General features: G+C 40.3%; 1 protein-coding gene and 1 long non-coding RNA gene across 19 annotated transcripts in view; one reads left to right on the top strand and one right to left on the bottom strand.

The window, feature by feature from the left end:
- Nucleotides 1-24,406, top strand: part of PICALM (phosphatidylinositol binding clathrin assembly protein) — a 116,480-nt gene that overhangs the window by 9,597 nt on the left and 82,477 nt on the right. The gene's annotated exons all lie outside the window — the stretch shown is intronic.
- LOC138850219 (uncharacterized) lies at nucleotides 18,925-23,724 on the bottom strand. The gene is made up of 2 exons (XR_011389913.1): nucleotides 22,064-23,724; nucleotides 18,925-22,019 (listed from the first exon to the last, which is right to left on the bottom strand). It is a non-coding gene; the product is annotated as an uncharacterized lncRNA (long non-coding RNA).

The raw sequence follows: 24,406 nt of genomic DNA, 5'->3' as shown, positions 1-24,406 counted from the left end.
AAAAGATTTATTTATTTATTTGAGAGGCAGAGTTACAGAGAGTTCTTCTATCTGCTGGTTCACTCCCGAAGTGGCTGCGATGGCTGGAGCTGGGCCAATCAGAATCCAGGAGCCAGGAGCTTCTTCCTGGTCTCTCATGTGGGTGCAGGGGCCAAGGCACTTGTGTCATCTTCCGCTGCTTTCCCAGCCGCATTAGCAGGGAGCTGGATTGAAGTGGAGTAGCCAGGACTTGAACTAGCACCCATATGGGATGCAGGTGCAGCGATGCATGCGGAGGCTTAACTCACTAGGCCATAGTGGCAGCCCTCTTAACCAGTGCTTTAACTCTAAGCTAAATGGCAGCCTATGTAGTTTACATTTTAAAAAACTCTAGATAGAACTAACATTGACCCGTTTTTGGAGGTTTTTTTTTTTTTTTTTTGTAATTAGCAAACTAATACCAGGGTAGCTCTGCTAAATAACTATGCTTCACTGGTGGATTTTATTTTAAGAAATATTTATTAGGCTTTATGCATCTATGGATTTTTATATTTATATTTTTATACATATGGATAAATTTTAAACATGCCTCCATTTAGAGTGGCAAGAAAGGAACCAAAGAACTAATGTGTAGTAACTAGGCTTTTTCTTTCATATAATCTGTGAAGCATTTGTATGAAGTATTTTCTTTGATATTTTAAGAAATACATGAATTGTTTTAATTAATTACTTTAGAATTCCTTTAATTTCAATAAAATTATTTGACCTTGTTTAGAATATACAATATGAAAGTTCACCATAATGTATAAAAAGTTGTTTTTGTTTTCATCAGTTCCAGAGTGCTTAATTTTCATGATTTTCTCTTAAAATCAAAGAAGAAAAAATAAACTTCAAGGATTCTTGGCAAGAGGTTAGAGTCCTACCAAGAAGAGGTAGCCTCAGACTTTCAAAGTGAAGGTTTAATTTTTACTCTTCCTGTTCTTTTGCTGGCTAAGTTGGTATTTCCGTTACTTTGTGTTCTGTCTCACTATGTTCCCAGTAACTACTTTATACTTTTCTCTAGTGAGAAACTTTTGGATTTGACCTTGAAGAATATTTTGTATATCGTTTGGTTATTTATATTATTTATTGGCAGAGAACCCTTCTAGGCAGTTAGATTTGACTAATTATATCCATTTAAAAGGCAATCTTGATGAACCTAAACTTTTGTGTTTAAAGGTATGTTCAGAAGTGTGATTTGCCAGATTATCTGAATGTTTATAATTCCTCAACTTATATTAGCATGCAGGTAGCAGTAGGCATGTTTTTCGTGCTTGTGCCTAGATTGATTTTATATTTAGCAAATATTTATATGGAGTAATTTTGTGCTGCACACCTTATTGAATGCTTTACATTTATTAACTTGTTACTTTGTTTAAAAGCTTTGTGAAAGAGGCCCTATTATTATCCCCATTTTACTGAAGTAGAAACTCAGGCAGTGAGAAATTCAGTAATTTGCTTAAATTTACACGGTCAAGAAGAGGTGAACTGGGATTTGAACCCAGCTAATCTGGCATTGGAGTTGGGTGCTGTCATTTCAGTGCAACTTTTTACTTAGTGTCTTTTATATCTTAGAAAATTAATAAATTATACCATTTATATCATTGTTTTTCTTTTTGTAGACTTTATTTTTAGAGTAGTTTTGGTTTCACAGCAAAATTGAGCAGGAGGTACAAGAGATTTCCCTTATGCCTGGTACCCTCACACTTGCATAGCCTTGTCCATTATCAACATCTGCCCCTAGCCCTCAAAGTAATAGTCATTACAATTGACAAACATATCTACATTATTGTCACCAAAAGGCCATAGTTTACTTTAGGATTCACTCCTGGTGTGCTCTACATTCTATGGATTTGAACAAATGTGTGACATAGATCATTTGTCCATTGTACAGAGTGGTTTAACTGCCCTAAAAATATTTTGTGCTTTGCCACGTACATCTATCTGCCTTCCCCTCCAACCTCTGGCAGCCACTGGTATTTTTCATTTTTCCAGAATGTCATATAGTTGGAACCATACATTATGTAGTCTTTTTAAATTGTAGACAGAATCATAAATTATGTAGCATTTTCATATTGTCTTCATTCACTTAGTAATATGCATTGAAGTTTCTTCCAAGTCTTTTTTTTTTTGACAGGCAGAGTGGACAGTGAGAGAGAGAGACAGAGAGAGAAAGGTCTTCCCTTGCCGTTGGTTCACCCTCCAATGGCCGCCACTGCAGCCGGCGCACCGCGCTGATCCGATGGCAGGAGCCAGGATCCAGGTGCTTCTCCTGGTCTCCCATGGGGTGCAGGGCCCAAGCACTTGGGCCATCCTCCACTGCACTCCCTGGCCATAGCAGAGAGCTGGCCTGGAAGAGGGGCAACCGGGACAGAATCCGGCGCCCCGACCGGGACTAGAACCCGGTGTGCCGGTGCCGCAAGGTGGAGGATTAGCCTATTGAGCCACGGCGCCGGCCCTTCCATGTCTTTTTATGGCTTCATAGCTCATTTCATTATAATGCTGCATATCCCATTGTATGGACGTATCATGGTTTATTTTTCCCTTCACTTACCAAAGGACAACTTGATTGCTTCCAGTTTTTGAGGTTAGAAAGATGCTATAAACAACTTTGTATGTTTTTGTTGGACACAAATTTTCTATTCATTTGGGTAAATACGAAGGACACAATTGCTGGGTTGTGTGGTAAGAGTATGTTTAATTTTGTGAGATATTGCCAAAATGTCTTCCAAAGTGGCTACACAATTTTTTCATTCCCACCAGTAATAAATGAGAGTTCCTGTAGTTCACGTCCTTGCCCAGCATTTGATGTTGTCATTGTTTGGGACTTTGACTGTTCCAGTAGGTGTGTAGGAGGTATCTTTGTGTGTGTGTGTGTGTGTGTGTGTGTGTATTTTATAAGTTTTTATTTATTAGTGATATTCCTTTTGTAAAATTTATTTTCATTTTATTTGAGAGAGAAATCTTATATCTAGTGGTTCACTGTGGATAACTGTGGGAACTCCATCCCAGTCTCTCATGAAGGTGATAGGGTCCCAAATCTTGAGCCATCATCTGCTACCTTCTAGAGTATGTATTAGCAGGAAGCTGGATTCTAAGTGAAGTAGCCAGGACTCTGATATGAGATGCAGTGTCCCAGGCAGCACCTTAACTACTGTGCTACCTCCTTGCCCCTCAGTTGTTTTAATTTACATTTCCCTGATGTGGTTACTTGTCATTAGTACATCTTCTTTCATGAGGTAAGTGTTAAGGTCTTTGACCTGTTCTGAAAGCCAGGTTCTTTGTTTTCTTATTGTGAATTTTCATAAATTTTGGATAATAGTCCATTAGCAAATAACATATTTTGTGAGCATTTTCTCCCAGTCTGTGAATGTTTTTCTTTCACTTTGAAGGTATCTTTCATAGAGCAGCAAAATTTAATTTCATTGAAGTCCAGCTTATCAGTTCTTAAATTCATGGACCATGACTTTACTATAGCTAAAAAATTGTCACCAAAGCCAGGGTCATCTAGATTTTCTCCTTTATTCTAAGCACTTTGTAATTTTGCATTTGACATTTAGGTCTGTGATCTATTTTGAGTTAATTTTTGTGTAGAGTGTGCCTACATTAATTTTTTCTCATATAGATGCCCATTTGTTCATATCTTAATGATAGAAGAGTATCTTTGCTCCATAGTATTGCCTTTGTTCTTTTGTTGACAGTGTTGATGATGGATTTTTAAAGTGTGGTCCAAGGATTCTTGGATTCTATGACCCTTTTGTAAGTTTGTGAAGTGAAAACTATATTCATACACTAAAATATTATTTACCTTTTTCATTTTCATTCTTTACGAGTGTACAATGGAGTTTTCCAGAGACTGTGACTTATGATATTACAACACATTGAGTGTATTAACAGATGATGAGGATTAGCTGTTTTCCATTAAACTAGCTGGCAAAGAGTTCTTACAGCAATGCTACTCATCTGAATTTTTGTTTTGAAAAAAGTTATTTCTCATGAACAATGTTAACTTGTAATGGGTTTTACTATGTAAAAACTAATATTGGGGCTGGCTCTGTGGATGCAGTGAGTTAAATCCCCAGCCTGCAGCACTGGTATCCCAAAAGGGCGCTGGTTGGAGTCTCAACTGCTCCACTTCCCATCCAGCTTCCTGCTATTGCACCTGGGAAAGCAGAGGAAGATGGCCCAAGTCTTGGGGCCCTTGCACCCATGTGGGAGACCTGGAAGAAGCTCCTGGCTTCAGATCAGCTCAGCTCTGGCCATTGTGGCCATTTGGGGAATGAGCCAGAGAATGGAAGACCTCTCTCTCTTTCTGTACCTCTCTCTTTCAAATAAATACATATTTATTTAAAAAAAAACTAATATTTTTATAGTTTTTCAGTTTTAGATTCTAACATAATAAATATTGATAGGAATAAGCTCTTTGGAGTCCTCAATTTTAATAGTGTAAAGGTTCTGAGACTAAGAAAAAGGTTTACCTCTAGAGAAGAGTTTGTTTAGGGAGAAAAGGGTACTCGGAAAGGAACTAGATTTATGAGATATTTTGAACTCTGAAAATCATTTTGCATTTGATTGGGGCGATAACAGTGACCAAACGTTGAAAGATTATGACCAAGATATGTGGCACAATCCTTTGATTGTGTCATGTTGTTAAGTAGATTGGAAAGAATTTGCAGTCTGACTTGGGAAGTAGACTTGTTAGGGCAAAAAAAGTCTGATATCTAAAACGTTTTTGTCAAAAAGTACTGTGTCATTTATTATAATGGTCTGTCTGCATTTTTTTTAACATTAAAGCCATTTTCTCATAAAAGCCAGGCCAGTAGGTACCAATTATGCCAGAATAAATTCTTGACTACCAAATTATAAGCTTTGTACATACCCTTCCTTAGACACAGAATATCTTCCTTTCCCCCTGTCAAATCCTCTGTCAAAATAGAACCCTCCTTTCATATAAATTTTCTTTAAGCTACCTTGCTTTTATTTTTATTTTTTTAAAAAAGGGATTATTGATATATTTTTTTTAAAGATTTTTTAAATTTATTTATATGAAAGACGAAGAGAGAGTCTTCATTTGCTGGTTAATCCCCCAAACGGCCACAGCTGCCAGGCCTGGGCCAGGCCAAAGCAGGAGCCAGGAGCTTCTGGGTCTCTCATGTGGGCACAGGGGTCTAAGGACTTGGGCTGTCCTCTGCTGCTTTCCCAGATGTATTATCAAGGAGCTGAATCAGAATTGGAGCAGCCAGGACTTCAGCTGGTCCCTATATAGGACGCCAGTGCTGCAGGCAATGGCTTAACCTGCTGCGTCATGACACGGGCTTTTTTATTTATTTATTTGAAAGGTGTAGTGACAGAGGAGAAGAGAGAGAAAGGTAGTCCATCTGCTGATTTACTCTCCAAATGGCTGCAAAACCATGGGCTAGGCCAGGCTGAAGCCAGGAGCTAGGAACTCCATCTGAGTCTCCCACATGGGTGTCAGGAACTAAAGGACTTGAGTGAGCCAAGGCTGATCAGCAGAGAGCTGGATCAGAAGCAGAGTAGCTGGGGCTTAAACCGACACATCCCGTGTGTGATGTGGGCATCCCTACTATTGGCTTAATGTGCTGCACCACAATACAGTCTCTTACTTTGCTTTTAATAAAGAAACTTCTTTCATAAGAAATAATACTGATTAATTCCCTCTCATCCTATCAGTCTAATATTAAAAAGCTTCTAATTTTGATAAACTGCAGTTATTATCATACTTTTATATAGAGTTTGGGTTTTTGTGTGTTTTCTGAGTAGAAAAGGAACTGTTCTATTCTGTATCTCTTTTCTAGTCAGGAATCATGTTATGGACTTATGGACATAGCCTGGAAATCAATTCCAGTAGACATTTAGGAATTTTTTATGGCATTTATTTTAGTTGTAGTAAATTTCAATTACCTGGTTACAGATTTATATATAAAGTTATTCAGTAACATTGGTAAAACATAACATATTGCTGTGTTTCATAGAACTCATGAGGCATTAAGTTTAGTTTTATTAGATAGAAGATGGTACTTTCCAAAACATTGTTATGACAAAATTTTTTGTTGCGGCTGCTTACTTTGAACACCATATTAAGACATGTTTTTGAGGACATGTTTTTGAAAGTAGAAAACGTTTTAAGAAACAGGGCAGGCACCTACATTCAATATTGGAGTGCCTGGATTCAATACCTGCCTCTGGTTCCAGGTTCCAGGTTCCTTCTAATGGAAACTGAGAGGCATTGGTGATGGCTCAAGTAATGGAATTCCTGCCATCCATGTGGGGACCTGGGTTGAGTTCCCAGCTCCTAACTTTAGCCTTGGTCATTTGGGGAAATAGGAGAGCAGATATGGGGGCTGTCTATCTCTGCCTCTCTCTTGTCTCAAGTATTTTTTAAAAAGGGAGTTAACAGAGAACTAGAAATTGATCTGAAGTGTTTTTCAGAGATGGTTCCTGGAGTATAACTGTATGACATATGCATTTTTGCTATAAAAAGGTAAAATACATTTAACAGATAATGTTAAAATGTAAAAGAAAGTAAATGGTTGTTTCAGAATGAATCTTTATGTAAGTGTTGGAATGGAAGTAGTGGAGGTGGCAAAAGTAGAATTGAGACCATAGGTTGGTACCAGGAACTATATAGGAGTTGCTGAGAGTTTTCTCTGAATACATGGAATTCCAGCAGTGATTTCAGGAATGGTACTAGTATTTATAGCATAAACTTATTGTTTGAAATCCTCTTAACTGCCTAGGTTGTACTCAAAGAATTCTTCCAAGTAGTGTTTGAAGAAACTTTGGCATGCTTTCTCAGTTGCTTCTCTCACTAAAGATTATAGATAAATTCTGTAAATGAATTCACAAGATATACTCAGTGCAACTCTTATGCAGCTAAAAGCTCTGGGTCATGGTTTGTATATGATTAGAATTTTATGTGCTGGTAATAAAGTTAGCTATCATGTAAATGCTTAGGAAATGCAAATATACCTTTATTTATTTATTTGAAAGCCAGAGTTACACAGAGAGAGGAGAGGTAGAGAGAGAGAGGTCTTCCATCTGATGGTCCACTCCCCAATTGGCTACAATGACTGGAACTAAGCCCATCTGAAGCCAGGAGCCAGGAGCTTCTTCCATGCGGGTGCAGGAGCCAAGCATTTGGGCCATCTTCCATTGCTTTCCCAGGCCATAGCAGAGAGCTGGATCGGAAGTGGAGCAGCTGGGTCTTGAACCAGGGCCCACATAGGATGCTGGCACCCCAGGCCAGGGTGTTAACCCATTGCGCCATGCCACTGGCTCCAATATACCATATTTTAAATATATCTAATATGTAAATCTCTTAATGTAATTGAAGTATTTTTTCCAAAAGTAAATAGCAGGTGATACATACAATGGAGATTAGCAGGCCCTTTTGATAAATTTGAAATGTTGTAGAATTTTGAAGTTTTTGCTGTTTTATTTTTTTGAGTGGCAGAAAGAGAGTCTGTGAGTGTGAGAGAGTGAGCATGAAAGAGCGCTCCTCATCTGGTAGTTCATACCGCAGATCCCTGTAGTGGTAATGGCTAGGCTAGGCTAAGCTAAAGCTGGAAGCTGGAACTCAATCCAAGTTTCCCATGTAGACAGCAGGAACTCAGTTACATGAGCCATCACCGCTGAATTACCAGGGTCTGCATTAGCAGGAAGCCTGAATCAGGAGTCAGAGGTGGGCATTAAACTCAGCTACCCCAGTAAGAGATGCAGGGGTCTTAACTGCTAGGCCAAATGCCTTCCCTTGAATAATTTTAAATATTAATGGTTAATGTTTTGAAACTAGATTGAGAAAGGGGAATGTGAGGCAAGGTGACACATTAATGTATATTTATATATATATCTTTTTGTTATAATCTAAAAATTAAAATATATCCACTGTTTTAAATCATGCAGTTCAGAAGTATTTAACATCTTCATAATGCTATGTGCATTATCATCACTGTAAGTCTAGAATTTTTTTTTTTTTTTTTACAGGCAGAGTAGACAGTGAGAGAGAAAGGGAGAAAGGTCTTCCTTTTCCATTGGTTCACCCCCCAGTGGCTGCTACGGCCGGCGCACTGTGCTGATCCGAAGCCAGGAGCCAGGTGCTTCCTCCTGGTCTCCCATGCAGGTGCAGTGCCCAAGGACCTGGGCCATCCTCCACTGCACTCCCGGGCCACAGCAAAGAGCTGGACAGGAAGAGGAGTGACCGGGACAGAATCCGGTGCCCCAACCGGGACTAGAACCGGTGTGCCGGCGCCGCAGGCGGAGGATTAGCCTATTGAGCCGCGGTGCCGGCCTAGAACATTTTCTTTCACTCAAAAAAAAATCCAGTATCTGAGAAGAGTTGTTCCCAATCTCCCCCATCCTTGCAAATTTTTTTAAATGATTTATTTTATTTATTTGAAAGAGTAAAGAGAGATAGAGACACACAGATAGAGAAGTCTTCCATCCCAGAAGTCTTCCATCCCAAAGCTCACTCACCAAAAATGGCTGCAATGGCCAGAACTGAGCTGATTCAACGCCAGGAGCCAGGAACAACTTCTGGGTCTCCCAAGTGGGTGCAGGGACCCAAGGACTTGGGCCATCTTTTTCTGCTTTCCCTGGCGTATTAGCAGGGAGCTGGATCAGAAGTGGGGCAGCTGGGACTTGAACTGGCACCCATATGGGATGCTGGCACTGCCAGCTGGGGCTTTAACCCACTGTGCCACAGCGCCGCCCCCATTCCTACAACTATTACTTTCTGTCTATGGATTTTCCTATTCCAGACATTTCACACAAACAAAACAATATATTATAATATATAACCTATTGAATATGGCTTCCTTCACTTAGCATAATGTTTTCAAGGTTCATGTTGGGGCATGTAAGAGTTTGTATTTCAGTTCTTTTTTTCCTACTAAATGATATTTCCTTGTATGGACAGTCCACATTTTGTTGGCTATTAAAAATAATACTGCTTGGGGCTGGCCCCGTGGTGCAGTAGGTTAATCCTCCTCCTGTGGCGCCAGCATCCCATATGGATGCCGGTTCTAGTCCTGGCTAGCTCTCTGCTGTGGCCTGGGAAAGCAGTAGAAGATGGCCTAAGTCCTTGGGCCCCTGCACCCAGTGTGGGAGACTGGAAAGATGCTCCTGGCTCCTGGCTTCAGATTGGCGCAGCTCCAGCTGTTGTGGCCATTTGGGGAGTGAACCAATGGAAGGATGACCTTTCTCTCTTCCTCTCACTGTCTGTAACTCTACATCTCAAATAAATAAAATCTTCCAAAAAAAATGATACTGCTATGAACATTTATGTACCAGTTTTTATGTGACTATGTTTTCAGTTTTCTTAGGAATATACCTAGTAGTAAAGTTGCTGAGTCTGTGATGATTTAAAAAAAATTTAAATTTTCGTACTTTTTATATTTGAAAGGTAGAAAGAGACAGAGATTATTCATCTACTGGTTTACTCCCCAAATACCTGTAACAGCTAGGGCTGGGTCAGGCCTAAGCCAGGAGCCTTGAATTCATTCCAGGTCTTTCACCTGGGTGGCAGGAACCCAAATACTTGCTATCTTTTGCTGCCCCTCAGGGTGCACATTAGCAGGAATCTGATTCAGAAGAGGAGTTGCCATGAGTTGGCATTTAAACCAAGGTACTCCAGTATGGGTGCAGGAAACCCTAGTGACATCTTAGCCACTGTACCAGATGCTCACTCCATCTATAATGATGGAGTTTATATTTAACTTTTTGAGAAATTTTCCATGGCAGCTGTTTCATTTTATATTCCCATCAGTGATAGTATGAACATTTCAGTTTCTTCATATTTTTGCCAGTGCTTATTTTCAGATTTTTTTTTTTTTTTTTTTTTTTTTAAGATTTATTTATTGGAAAGGCAGAGTTACCAGGGGCAAGGAGGAATCTTCCATCTGGTGTACTCTCCAACTCAACAAATGGCCACAACAGCTAGGGCTAGGTAAGGCGAAAGCCATGAGCCTGGAACTCCATCCAGTTCTCCCACATGAGTGCAAGGGCCCAAGGACTTGAGCCATCTTCTGTTGTTTTCCTGGGGAACTGGATTGGAATTAAAGCAGACAGGTCACGAATTTGCCCCTGTTTGGGTTGTCCTTGCAAGTGGCAGCTTAACCCTCTGTACCACTATGCTGCCTCCCATCACCTCCCCGTTTTTAAAATTGCTATCCCTGTTGAGTGTGAACTGGTACCTCATTGTGATTTTTGTTTGCATTTCCATAGTGATTAAAGATGTTAGCATCTTTTTCTTTTCCCATCATCAGTATTTTTGAGCATTTACAGTGTATTGGGCACAATAGAACATAACAGAAAATGTTGTCCCTGCTCTTAATGAGCTTACATTCTAAAAGAACAAAAAATATACCTCTTTTAAAATGGTGTTTTTATTTGGTGTTTTCTGCAAAATACTGAGGAAATATTCAGCAGGGTGAGCTTTGAGTATAATTTAGCCACATCATTATTTAGAGAAAGAGGAGGAGAAAGAACTTTAAAGGCAGACAATGACAGACCTTTCAGGATAGGTAGCGTTTACAGGAGATAAACACAATCTCATTGAGTAAGGAGAGATTTGCTGCAGTCAGGAGGCTGAGATGAAGAGTGTGAGATGCAAGTAAAGGAACATGGGACATTGAGTGGAGCCAGAAAGATCATGCAACCTTCTGCACATACACACCCACGAAGTATGAATGGCTGGTGATAAGACAGAAGGCTTAAAAAGGAAGGTAATCTTGTGCACCTGACACTTTGAGAGAATTAAAGGATCAAAATCAAAGGCAACCTTTAAAAATAACAAGAAATTCTTTAAAATCAAAAGTCATTTGGATGCACAAAACTTACAGTTAATGCTACCCAGTGTCATGATGGGCCAAGAACGTTTATGGCTCCCTAAGGTAGAAAATGCCATATTACCTGTGTAGCAGCTAACAGATTCCACATGGGCTCTGGTTCAAGTTCTGGCTGCTCCACTTCGATCCAGCTCTCTGCTAACGTGCCTGGGAAAGCAGAAGATGGCCCAAATCCTTGAGTCCCTGCACCCACGTAGGAGACCCTGAAAAAGCTCCTGGGTCCTGTCTTTATTTAGCCTGGCACAGCCCTGGTTTGTTGCAGCCATTTTGGGAGTAAACCAGCAGATGTTAGCATCTCTTTCCATGCTTTAAAAAAAAAAAAGGATTGATTTATTTGAAAGGCAGAGTGACAGGGGAGACACGGAGAGAGAGAGAGAGAGAGAAATTTTTTTTTCATCTCCTGGTTCATTCCCCAAATAGCCGCAACACCAAGGACTAGGCCAGATGGAAGCCAGGAGCCCATAATTCAATCCGGGCCTCCCATATGGATGTTAGGGAACCAACTACTTGAATTTTCACCTCTACCTCCGTGATTGCACATCAGTAGGAAGCTGAATTTGGAAGCAGAGCCAGGACTGCTCTAAGCAGTCCAACATGTGATGTGCAATGGGTGTCTCAAACAACGAGGGCTTTAACTTCTGTGCCAAATTCTCACCCTCATTTTTACATTTTTTTTTGGAAAATGTCTATTTAGATTCTTTGCTTGTTTTTTAAATTTGGTTCTTTATATATTCTGGGTACTAGATGAGTACTATAGTTTGCATATTTTGGATATTAGATCCTTACATGATTTATAGTTTATTTTCGTGTGGCTTTTTTTTTTTTAAGGTTTATTTATTTATTTGGAAGGTAGAGTTACAGAGAGACAGCGGCAGAGAGGGGTCTTCCAGGGGCCCAAGGATTTGGGCCATCTTCTGTTGTCTCAGGCCATGGCTGGATCAGAAGTGGAGCAGCTGGGACTAGAACTGGTGCCCGTATGGGTTGTTGGCATTGAAGGTGGTTGCTTTATTTTTTGTACCACAGTGCCGGCCCCGTGGCTTGTTTTTCCACATACGCTGTGGTGTTCTTTGATAAACAAAACTCTGTAATTTTGATGAAATCCAATTTCTTTTTCTTTAGCTATTTAAAGTTTGATGCCATTTCTAAGAAATCATTGGCTAATCTAAGAAACTATTGGCTAATCTAAGATTATGCAGATTTACACCTTTTCCCTTTTAAAGTTTTTATTGTTTTAGCTCTTAAATTTAGAGATGACCAATTTTGAATTAATTTGTGTGTGATGTGGAATAGTTTTCATTTGCTGCTACAAGAAACTGAGAGTAATGTATTAAAAATTTATTTCTTAGTTCTGGAGGCTGGGAACTCCGTTATCAAGGTGCTAGTAGTATATATATGGTGAGGGCCTTCTTGTTGAGCCATAAGATGGCAGAAGTTGCATGGTGAGAAAGACAAAGGTCTTTTTCTTGCTGTGTTGCATACTTTAGTCAGAAACAATGAGTGGGAAATATGTAAGCAGATAGTTATAATACATTGCGATAAATGTACAATCTTTTTCCATAAAGTATCAAGTAAGAGAGTGAGGGGTCAGCGCTGTGGCATAGCAGGTAAAAGCTATTTCCTGCAGTGCTGGCATCCCATATAGGTGCTGGTTTGAGCCCTAGCTGCTCCACTTCGGATCCAGCTCTCTGCTATGGCCTGGGAAGGCAGTAGAGGATGGCCCACATCCTTGGGCCCCTGCACCGACATGGGAGACCCTTTGGAAGCTCTTGGCTCCTGGCTTCTGGCTCCTGACTTTAGATCGGCTTAGCTCCGGCCATTGCAGCCATTTGGGGAATGAACCAGCAGACAGAAGGCCTCTCTCCTTCTCCCTGCTTATGTCTATAACTCTGCCTTTTATTTTTTTTAAAAGATTTATTTATTTATTTGAAAGAGTTACACAGAGAGAGTAGAGGCAGAGAGAGAGAGAGAGGTCTTCCAATCGATGGTTCACTCCTCAGATGGCCGCAACAGCCAGAGCTGCACCGATCTGAAGCCAGGAGCTTCTTCCCAGTCTCCCACGTGGGTCTCCCACGAGCTGGATTGGAAGAGGAGCAGCTGGGACTCGAACCGGCATCCATATGGGATGCCAGTGCTTCAGGCCAGGGTGTTAACCCGCTGTGCCACAGCACCAGCCCCTATAACTCTGCCTTTTAAATAAATTTTTAAAAAAAGAGTGAGTGAATAACTTTGGAGAAAGTTAGTGATGGTTTCGTAGAGCAAGCAACAGGGATTTTAAGGTTGAATAGTGATCTGCAATTGATCAAAGAAGATCCTTCTAAATTAGCTTATATAGTAATGTAGAATATAGGGATTGAAAGAGCTTTTATGGTGTGGTTGGGAAAACTTTATGTTGTGTTCTGTATGGTGAACTGCAAAGTGTGAGTGAAGGTGAGAGGGAGATGAGGCTGGATAGGGAGCCCTTAAGATCTTGTTAAGGGCAGGAGTTATCTTGATAAATATTGGTCTCTTCAGCTCCCCTCCCTGTGTCTTCATTTAGAGTCCCTGTTTTCTCTCATTCATTAGCTGCTTTCCCAAATGCTGGTAACATGAAAGCTGGGAGGTTTCTCTTCCCAGGTAGTTAGAGGTTGGTTTGTTTAGAGTGCAGGAAGGGAAGTATGTATAATGCTGTTGCCAAGTTTGCAGGGAACTAAGTGTAGTTTAGCATGGAAATTGTGCCTTTGATTATTGTCAGACTTGGTGATTTGGGTCTCTGAATGAAGTCAGATACACTGTGATCTCTTTGGCTTTTGTTGGCTTGTCTGGAAATCCAGGTGTGTGTGGTTTTGTTTTTTGTTTTGTTTTTGTTTTGTTTTTAGTTCCAAATATATGAATTAACTTAAACACAAACTGCCATATTGAGTGATGGTCAGTAAGAATTAAAAGGTCTGGTAAATCAATATAAAGTTAACATGATTTTTGGAAACTTGTTTCATTTATGTGATTTTTCTGGAGGTTTATTTTGTTGAGTTGAATGGCAGAGTTACACAGAGTTGGGGAGACAGAACAAGACAGATAGAGAAAACACACAAGCTTTCATTCCTGTTGGTTCATTCCCCAAATGACTGCTATGGCTGGAGCTGGGCCGGGCTGAAGCCAAAGACCAGAGTTCAATCTCAGTCTCCCATGTAAGTGGCAGGGACCCAAGTACTTGGGCCATCTTCGGCTGTTCTCTCAGGCTCATTAGCAAGAAGCTGGATTGGAAGCGGAGCAGCCAGAACTTGAGCTGGCACTCCAAGGTGGAATAACAGTGTCTCGAGCCATGATTTAACCCACTGTGCCATAATGCCAACCCCCTGATTTATGTGATTTAACTGTGCATTGATACCTGTTGCTATAAATGATGAATATATTATCAGTCATTCTTACCTGCTTAAAGCTAGATTTCTACCAAACAAAACCTTGTTAGTCTTATGGAAATTAATATACTCATTAACAATTCATATTGAGTGTCTGTTATATCCAAGTTATGTGTTGAGATTATTTAGAAATCTAAATGTGAAATGTCTGATCATGTCCAGTCTAATAGAGAAGATGTATACCGATAGCTGTGTTAACCATGTAGTGTGAGGTAAGTATAGATGAAATGACATTAAAAATCAGATGAGATAGGTGGTGCTTGTGATAAGGGTGAGAACTGGACCTTAAATGCTAAGTAGTCAGGAGCAGTAGGCATTTCAGCTGGAAGAAAGACCACAAACAAACATTCCTAGGCAAGAAGGCTTTAATTGTATTTGGGAACAAAGAAATCTGTTTGTAAATAGCATGTTCTCTGAAACTGTGAGATACAAATGGAGTGTAATGAGAAATACAGCTGGAGCAATTGCCAGAGGCTACATTGTGGAGGGGGTACGAATTTTAATCTTACTGCCTTTAGAGCTGAATATAACATTCTTATTGCCAGGCAGCTTTTGGCTACTGGAAGTGAAGCAATATCATAGTTAGGGCTGATTTTTCAAAATTACTTTGTATTTTTGTTTTCAACTGCAGTGTGAAAATAGGGATAAGTTTTGCTGATCTTAAAGCTTAGAATGAAGTTTTGATGTTTAAATCTTTTCATATTTTATTATAGATTAAATGTTGGTAATTACTGCGTTTTGGAATTTTTGAATGTAGATTGCACTGGAGTCACTGGAAAAGTTTTCAAAACAGAAATGTATATACTTTAATCTGAAGGTAGATATTTACTAAAAGTTTAAGGAAACTTCAGTTTTCAATGTTACACAAACTATGATGACATCAGTTTAGTTAGGACATAATGTGAAAAATGAGGAGAATAGCTAAGGCATCTTTTCTGTGTTTGAGTAATTGACACGCATTAACAAGATTCATACTTACAGAAACCTATTTAGTAGACTCTTACTAGCTTAGTTTTGCAGATGCTTACATTGGGACACTTTGTTAACTGAGAAGTAGTGAATAAATTTAACAGTTAGATGACATGAGGAACCTTGACTCAAAGTCAGGCAGTTGGTACGTGGGTAGTGGGGGTGGCTCAAAGCCCACAGTAAATTTTTAGGGAGTGGGATATAGTTAGGAGAAAACCTTCTTTGAGAAATACAGTTTTTATAACTATGTAAGATTACATTTGGAAATGACGACTTTCTGCAGTTCTTAAAATAAATTGTTAACATAACTTCAAGGGGAACAAGCCATAAACTGGGTTATAGGGTCTGACTCTAGCTTAATCACTTCTTATTTTTGAAATTGCTTCATTTGGCTGTGCTGTACTTGTGCCCCTTTGGCTTTTTTTTTTTTTTTTTTTAATTTATTTCTTAGTGCTTTGCTTTGTAAACTCAGATTAAGGACAGTTGCTTTATAAGTTGTGTGGGTTTTTTTTTTTTGTTTGTTTGTTTGTTTTCTTTTTTTTTTTAGGCCAAGGCAGAGAGAGAGAGGTCTTCCTTCCATTGGTTCACTCTCCAGATGACTGCAGTGGCCAGAGCTGTACCAATCTGAAGCCAGGAGCCAGGTCTCTAGGTCTCCCACATCGGTCCAGGGACCTAAGGACTTGGGCCATCTTCTACTGCTTTCCCAGGCTATAGCAGAGAGCTGGGTAGGAAGTGGAGCAGCTGGGACTATAACCGGTGCCCATATGGGATGCCACCATTGCAGGCGACAGCTTTACTCACTATGCCACAGCACCAGTGCCCTCTATAAGCGTTTTTCATTCTGCCACCTAGAGTATTGCTTGAAAAAAAAATTGAACTTGTAGGGGCTGGCACTGTGGGTTAAAGCCCTGGCCTGAGGCGCGGACATCCCATATTGGCGCCGGTTCTAGTCTTGGCTGCTCCTCTTCTAATGCAGCTCTCTGTTACAACCTGGGATAGCAGTAGAAGATGGCCCAAGTACTTGGGCCCCTGCACCCACATAGGAGACTTGGGAGAAGCTCCTGGCTCCTGGCTTTGTATCCGCACAGCTCCAGCTGTTGCGGCCATCTGGAGAGTGAACCAGTGAGTGGAAGACCTCTCTCTTTGTCTCTACCTCTCTCTGTAACTCTTTCAAATAAATACAAAATAAATCTTTAAAAATAAAATTGAACTTGCATATCTTAATACAACTGGCTGGGAGCAGAGATGGCATATTTTTATGTGGTAATTTGTTTTTGGAGGAAGTGGCCAACAAAAATGAGTTTTCCCTTACCTTTATTAAAAGTATGTGAATAATATAAACATGAAAATAATTAATACTACAAGATTTCCTATCAGTCTTTTCAACCATGTCTCATATGCTTGCTTTAAAGTTTGGGGAAAGGAGGAAGCATCGTTGTAGCATAGCAGGTAAGGCTTCTGCTTTTTTTTTTTTTTTAATTTTTTTTAATTTTTTGCCAGGCAGAGTTAGACAGTGAGAGAGAGAGACAGAGACAGAGTTATGGACAGTGAGAGAGAGACAGAGAGAAGGGTCTTCCTTTCATTGCCACAGCAACCAGGATTAGTACCTGGAAGAAGAAGAACCAGGAAGAAGAGCAACCAGGACCAGTACCCGGCGCCCAAAACTGGGACTAGAACCCGGGATGCAGGCACCACAGGTGGAGGATTAGTCGAGTGAGCCCTGGCTCCGGCCATGGCTTCTGCTTTTGACTGTCAACCCCTATCAGAGTGCTGGTTCCAGTCCTAGCTGCTCTGCTTTCAATATCTCCAAAACTCAGAATATAATGCCTGGTTTGTAGAAGTCTCCACCTAATTAACTTAGAATTCCTTGATGAAGATAATGGACTTAGTATGCTGGGCTAGTGAACTATTCAGTCAACAGCTTTTCCTGCTTTGGTTGGTTTGTTTGTTTATTGACAGGCAGAGTGGACAGTGAGAGAGAGAGACAGAGAAAAAGGTCTTCCTTTTCCGTTGGTTCACCCCGCAGTGGCCGCTGTGGCCGGCGCACCGTGCTAATCCGATGGCAGGAGCCAGGTGCTTCTCCTGGTCTCCCTTGCAGGTGCAGGGCCCAAGCACTTGGGCCATCCTCCACTGCCCTCCCTGGCCACAGCAGAGAACTGGCCTGGAAGAGGAGCAACCAGGACAGAATCCGGCGCCCCAACCAGGACTAGAACCGGTGTGCCGGTGCTGCAGGCAGAGGATTAGCCTAGTAAGCCATGGTGCTGGCCTATTTATTTATTTTTTAAAGATTTATTTATTTATATGAAGGTCAGAGTTACACAGGAGAGGCAGTAAGAGAGAGAGAGAGGTCTTCATCCACTGGTTGATTCCTCAATTGGCTGCAATGGCCAGTGCTGTGCTGATCAGGATCCAGGAGCTTCTTCTGGGTTTCTCACTTGGGTGTGGGGCCCAAGGACTTGGGCATCTTCTACTGCTTTTCCAGGCTATAACAGAGAGATGGATCGGAAGTGGAGCAGCTGGGTCATGAACTGGTGCCCATATGGGATGCTGGCACTGCAGGCAGCAGACTCACCCGCTACGCCACAGTGCCGGCCCTTCCTGCTTTGTTTTAAATGCAAGGCTGTTCTTGAATAGAATTTTGCTTAAATTGAAAATAACTTAATATGATCTTGATTTTTAAATGGTTCACTTGATCATTTCAGAGTGTTCATGCCAGGATTATGAATTTATACCTGAAAAAGAATTATTTAACTGTTGCTGCAGACTAAGCGATCTACCGAGGCTAGTGATACTGTGTTTGTTGGCTGTTGGTCATAATGTGGGATCCGTTGAGAGTATGTTAAGAGACATCACTGGCCGGCGCCGTGGCTCACTAGGCTAATCCTCCGCCTAGCAGTGCCGGCACACTGGGTTCTAGTCCCGGTCGGGGCGCCGGATTCTGCCCCGGTTGCCCCTCTTCCAGGCCAACTCTCTGCTGTGGCCCGGAAGTGCAGTGGAGGATGGCCCAAGTGCTTGGGCCCTGCACCCCATGGGAGACCAGGATAAGTACCTGGCTCCTGCCATCGGATCAGCGCGGTGCGCCGGCCGCGGCGGCCATCGGAGGGTGAACCAACAGCAAAGGAAGACCTTTCTCTCTGTCTCTCTCTCTCACTGTCCACTCTGCCTGTCAATAAAAAAAAAAAAGAAAAAAAAAAAGACATCACTGATCTAACATCGTATGTTCTACCACAGTAATATTTTCTTCAGATTATATGATCAAGTGATGAATTGATGAATTATTACATTAAATCTTATTTTTAATCCCTTATTTTAATCTCACAGAACCATAAGAATGTAAGCACTGTTATTGTTACAAGGATCTGTAATTTAGTTTGTTTGAAAGAATGTGCTTTTTGAAATATATGTATATTGTGTGTGATTGCTGTGGAATGAGGGGTTATATATATCCACTTACTATACTAAGACTCTGTAATAGATTAAGGCTTCATCAGTTTTTCTGGCTGTAATTGTGTTTTTAAAAGCCTGCAAACTTTGTGTGCCTGTTTTAACCATTAACAAAGGAGCGGAGAAAAGGCTCTAGTTGTATTTACTGTGCATGTATAGCTAGTTTTGAGTTAATTTGTCAAAGTGTGAGCTGTCTTTCTCCTTGGCCAATTTTTTTTAAACTTTAGTGACTTGAAATAAACAATCTACTGGTGTAGTTAGAGTAATTTTTTAAAAGATTTATTTACATTATTTGAAAGTCATAATTACAGACAGGGAAATGGAGAGGTAGAAATAGAGAAGGAGGGAGAGTGAGAGAGGTCAGTCTTCCATTTGCTGGTTTACTCCCCAAATGGCCACAACAGTCAGGGCAGGACCAGGCAGAAGCCAGGAATCAGTAGCTTCATCCAGGTTTCACACATGGGTGCAGGTGCCCAAAGACTTGGGCCATCTTCTGCTGTTTCTCCAGGCACATTAGCAGGGAGCTGAATCAGAAGTGGAGCAACTGGCACTTGACCTGGCACCCTCGAGAAGGTGATTATAGTCCTCAGAACACTGTGAACAGAGAGAGAAATAGAATTACAGCCTAACTGTGTTACTTTAGTTAGACAGGTATTTAAGTCTTTAAAATAAAGATAACAGAGCATTCCTTGCTTTGTCTCAAGACTGTTGTGATAATCAGAGACTGAAGATATGAGAGAACTTTGGAATGTATACAAGAAATCTGCATGTATGAAGTTCACCACTCTTAAGACTGAGTATTTGTGCCTGGTAACACTCCCCAGTTGAAAAAATGAAACTGTAGAGGATTTAGAAAAGTCATTGAGTTTGAAGTAGTTTCATAATACTGCATTGGAAAAGTGGTAGAGGAATAGTCTAATAAAATGAGGGAAAACATCAATAAAATGAGATTCTAAGTAAAAGTAATATTTGTAATGTTGCTTTGAAGCTTATAAAACACCCTAAGTTCATCTTTAAAAAGGATGTTGTAAAAATTAAATATTACTATTTTTAATTTTAAATGTAGAAATTGAAACTTAATAGCTAATTAATATGTCTGAGATAAAAATGGTGAATAGTGTTTTAACCTTGATTTGTTTATTTAAGAGGCAGAGAAAAAGTGAGAGTGTGTGATTGAAAGCATTTGTCCTGTTGCTGGCTTACTCCCCCTGTACCTTCAACAACCAGGACTTGGCCAGGTCTGAAACTGGGGGCAACCCTGGTATCCCTCGTGGGTGGCTGGGATCCAGCCACTTACCCATCATCTATCTGCTGCCTCTCAGGATGCTTATCAACAGGAAGCTGTAATCAGATTCTGGACTCAAACCCAGGTACTTCAGTATGGTATGTAGGAGTCCCAACTGGTAGCTTAACTGCTAGGCCAAATGCGTGCCTCCAATAACATAGTAAATAGTGGATTTGCAATTTGATTCTAGATCCTTTGCTCATTCTGTTAGGTCACTTAGTCTTGTTATCTCTACAGTCCTAGCACATGGAAATGGAGAGAAGCATATATGGAACTAGAAGTTGAGTGAGCCTAGAGAAGAACTTTAGTAATGGTAAAATTAGTATATAGAACTAGATGAACTAGATATTGAGAATGAATAGTAGTTAGGACAGACTCAGATAAGTGTTAGATTCCTGATAATGAGGAATAAAATTTTATAAATGGTAACTCATAGAAGGAGCTAATAATACATACCTCTTTTCCCAATTTCCGGTCTGTCTTTCTGGCAGGTATCCAGTATAGCAGCCAAAGGAAAAAAATTATTGTTCTTCAGTGCTTAGACTCAGGAAGGGGTTAACTTGAAAAGTAGTGGTATTCACAACAGTAGCATTTCAGTTGGAGAGAAGATTTATTTAGGGATCCTCTACCATCTGCACCATAGTAAAAGGAAGAAGTTGCTAAAAAATGGGTACTGTAGAGTGGTGGAAGAAAGAGGGTTAAAGCTCCTTGTTACTTATTTAGACCATTTAAGGTTTATATTTTCTCATAACAAGTCAAGAAAAAAATGTTTTTGTTCTGAAATTTAAGGGACTTTTCAAATATTCATCCACAGAATGTGGCTTTTCAGAACAAGTGTGTTACTAAGATCTGGAAGCAGACAAGGATGCCCATTCTCACCATTGCTAGTCAATATGGTTCTGTTAAGTTTTAACCATTGCCATTAGGGAAGAAAAAGAAATCAGAGGGATATAAATTGGAAAGGAGGATGTCAAATTTCCCTGTTTGCTGATGACATATGACTCCTTACTAAGACACTGTTTGAACTCATAAGAGAATCTGGTAAAGTTGCAAGATATAGAATTTACATGCAAAAATCTGTAGCCTTTGAATACACAGATAATACCATGGCTGACAAAGAACTTGTAAGATCAGTCCCATTCACAGTAGCCACAAAAAAATTTAAATGCCATGGAATAAATTTAATCAAGGAGGTAAAAGATCTCTTCAAAGAAAATTATAAAACATTAAATGAATAGAAGATACAAAAAGCTGGGAAAAAAATCTTTCATGGATTGGAAGAATGCAGATCATCAAAATGTCCAGACTGCTGAAAGCAATTTACAGATTCAATGTGAACCCAATCAAATACCAGTGACATTCTTCTCAGATCTAGAAAAAATGATGCTAAAATTCAAATGGAAACACAAGAGCTAAAATACTAAAGCAGTCTTTAATACAACCAAATCGAAAAGCTAAAGCAATCTTTAATTCAACCAAAACAATGCGGTAGGCATCACAATACCAGATTTCAGGACATACTACAGGGCAATTATAATCAAAACAGCCTGGTACAGGCACAAAAGTAGACATGTAGACCAGTGGAACAGAATAGAAACCCCAGAAGTCAACACACACATCTACAACCAACTAATCTGACAAATGAGTTAAAATCAATCCCTGGAGAAAGGACAGTCTCTTCAATGAATGTTGCTGGGAAAATTGGATCTCCATGTGCAGAAGTATGAAATAAGACCCCAACGTTACTCCTTATACAAAAATCAACTCAAAATGGATCAAGGATCTAACTCTGAAACCTGATTATCACCAAACTACTAGAGGAGAACATGGATTAAATTCTCCAAGACGGCCAGTGCCGTGGCTCAATAGGCTAATCCTCCGCCTTGTGGCTCCGGCACACCGGGTTCTAGTCCCGGTTGGGACGCCAGATTCTGTCCTGGTTGCCCCTCTTCCAGGCCAGCTCTCTGCTGTGGCCTGGGAGTGCAGTGGAGGATGGCCCAAGTGCTTGGGCCCTGCACCTGCAAGGGAGACCAGGAGAAGCACCTGGCTCCTGCCATCGGATCAGCGCGGTGCACCGCCCGCAGCACACTGGCTGCGGCGGCCATTGGAGGGTAAACCAATGGCAAAGGAAGACCTTTCTCTCTGTCTCTCTCTCTCACTGTCCACTTTGCCTGTCAAAAAAAAAAAAAAAAAAAAAAAAAAAAGAAAAGGAAAAAAAAAAAATTCTCCAAGACATTGGCATAGGCAAAGAGTTCTTGGGAAAAAACCCAGAAGCACAGGCAACAAAAGCAAAAATGGACAAATGGGTTTTACATCAAGCTAGGAAGCTTCTGTACTGCAAAGGAAACATTCAGCAAAGCAAAGAGGCAACCAACAGAATAGGAGAAAAGATTTGCAAACTATGAAACTGATACAGGGTTAGTATCCAGACTCTATAAAGAGCTCAAGAATACGAGGACAACAAAACAGTTCAATTAAGAAATTGGCAAAGGACTTGAATAGGCATTTTTCAAGAGATGAAATACAAATGGCCAACAGACACATGAAAAAATGCTTATGACCACTAGTCATCAGGGAAATGCAAATCAGAGCCACAGTGAGGTTTCAGCTCACCCCAGTTAGAATAGCTCTCATCAAAAATCAAAAAACAATAAATGCTGGCAAGGATGTGGGGCAAAAGGGATCCTAATCCACTGTTGGTGGGAATGTAAACTAGTACAGTCATTGTGGAAGACAGTATGGAGTGGAGATTCCTCAGAAATCTGAAAGTATATCTACCATATGACCCAGCCATCTCACTCCTGGGGATTTACCCAAAGGGAATAAAATCAACATGTAGAAGAATTATCTGTACGTATTTATTTATTTATGTATTTATTTATTTACGACAGAGTTAGAAAGATCTTCTTTCCGTTGGTTCACCCCCCAAGTGGCCGCTACAGCTGGCACGCTGCACCAATCTGAAGCCAGGAGCCAGGTGCTTCCTCCTGGTCTCCCTTGCGTGTACAGGGCCCAACACCTGGGCCATCCTCCACTGCCTTCTTGGGCCACAGCAGAGAGCTGGCCTGGAAGAGGAGCAACTGGGACAGAATCCGGTGCTCCAACTGGCACTAGAACCTGGAGTACTGGCGCTGCAGGCTGAGGATTAGCCAAGTGAGCCGCAGCAGCAGCCCTCCGATATTTATTGCAGTCAAATTCACGATAGCTAAGATACGAAATCAACATAGATGCACATCAACTGATGATTGGATAAAGAAAATGTATATATATATATATATATATATATACACTCTAGAAGACTACTCAGCTGTAAAAAAGAATGAAATCCTGTCATTTGAAACAAAATGGATGGAACTGGAAACCGTTATACTTAGTGAAATAAACTGGTCCCCAAAAGGCAAATACCATGTATTTTCCCTGATACATGATAACTAATAGAGTACAATAAAATGTAATGTGTTTGAGTGAAATTGACATTTTGAGATATGATTATTTTTTACAGCCCTTGTCACTACTGTTGAGGAACAGTAGTTTTTCTTACTATTTTTTGAATACTTAGTGTTTTCTTAATGATTATAAATTAAACCAAAAGTATGTCATTATAAAAATTAACAAAAGAGTAAGTAAGGAGGAGGGAGGGTAAAGTGGGACCAATCACTATGCTCCTAAATCTGTATATATGAAATACGTGAAATACCTTCACCTTATATAAATAGAAAATTTTTAAAGAGCAAAAAAAAAAAAAAAAGTGTGATATTGTCTAATTAAATATAGATACTTGCCTGAAACAGTCAACTGTTTTTATTGTTAAAGTCTCTTTTTATCAGCATTATTGACATTATGGCTGTGGTTAGTTTATGGAAACAAACTAAATTAAAACATGTATTATGTATATGAATATTTATTGTTTCCAAATTCTTTAATAACAGATGTGTGCTTTGTACTGAGATACATTAAATTTAGATAAATAAGTATATAATAGTACAGTGTACAAAATGAATTGGGATCATGTCTGACTTTTAATAGAAATGGTATAATCTTTATTTTTTTTAAAGATTTATTTTATTTTATTTGAAAGACAGGGTTACAGGGGCCGGCGCCACCATGGCTCACTTGGTTAATCCTCCACCTGCAGTGCCAGATTCTGGTCCCAGTTGCTCCTCTTCCAGTCCAGCTCTCTGCTGTGGCCTGGAAGGGCAGTGGAAGATGGCGCAAGTCCTTGGGCCCTGCACCTCTGTGGGAGACCAGGAAGGAGCACTTGGCTCCTGGCTTCAGGTCGGTGTAGCTCAGGCCATACCAGCCATTTGGGTGGTGAACCAACGGAAGGAAGACCTTTCTGTCTTTCTCTCCCTGTCTAACTCTGTCAAATGAAAAAAGAAAAAAAAAAAAAAAAAAAGAAAGGGTTACAGAGAGAGGTAGAGACAGAGAGA

Source organism: Oryctolagus cuniculus, chromosome 1 (assembly GCF_964237555.1).
Source record: "Oryctolagus cuniculus chromosome 1, mOryCun1.1, whole genome shotgun sequence".
In the NCBI taxonomy this organism is placed as follows: Eukaryota; Metazoa; Chordata; class Mammalia; order Lagomorpha; family Leporidae; genus Oryctolagus; species Oryctolagus cuniculus.
This window is presented reverse-complemented; position numbering and strand designations above follow the sequence as displayed.